Source organism: Peromyscus leucopus, chromosome 5 (genome assembly GCF_004664715.2).
Source record: "Peromyscus leucopus breed LL Stock chromosome 5, UCI_PerLeu_2.1, whole genome shotgun sequence".
In the NCBI taxonomy this organism is placed as follows: Eukaryota; Metazoa; Chordata; class Mammalia; order Rodentia; family Cricetidae; genus Peromyscus; species Peromyscus leucopus.
The window spans coordinates 12,839,210-12,839,851 of NC_051067.1; the positions used below are offsets into that span (position 1 = coordinate 12,839,210).

The following is a 642-nucleotide window of genomic DNA, read 5'->3' on the forward strand; positions in this document are numbered from 1 at the left end:
CCCTGCAAGCTGAATTTTCTCAAGGGTAGTCTACATTCTCCATTGTATACTACTTGTTTCTTTTTTGTTTTGTTTTGTTTTTGAGACAGCATTTCTCTGTGTAGCCCTGGCTGTCCTAGAACTCACTCTGTAGACCAGCTTGGTCTCGAACTTAGAGAGATCTGCCCCCCAGTGCCGGGATTAAAGGTGCACGCTACCACTGCCAGCATACTACTTGTTTCTTTTCTTTTTCTTTTTTTTGGAGCTGAGGATTGAACCCAGGGCCTTGTGCTTGCTAGGCAAGCGCTCTACCACTGAGCTAAATCCCCAACCCCACTACTTGTTTCTTAAAGCTGCTTGAATGAGTCCATTTTCTGTGGCTTTAATACCCCACAGCTGGGTACCTTATAAAGGAGTTTGTTTAACTCCCCGGGGCCTGATGAGGATCTCTGGCTGTTTTGTATCTGTGGAGAAGGCGAGAGGACACAGACAGGGGTATGTGCACCAGCAAGGAAGCCCGAGACTGTGGGGGAGCCAGTCCAGTCAGCCCATCTCCACCACATACAACCCACTGCTGTGAGACAGCACTCTTCATTCCAAGATGGGGATGTCCCTCAGCTGATTATCTCCTCCCAGGCTCTGCCTCTCAAAGGTCACCAGCTG

General features: G+C 49.1%; 1 non-coding gene across 1 annotated transcript; it reads right to left on the bottom strand.

Annotated features, from left to right (window-relative positions):
• Window positions 1-237: 237 nt before the first annotated feature.
• Trnaa-agc lies at window positions 238-310 on the bottom strand. Its single transcript has one exon. It is a non-coding gene; the product is annotated as a tRNA-Ala (tRNA).
• Window positions 311-642: the final 332 nt, after the last annotated feature.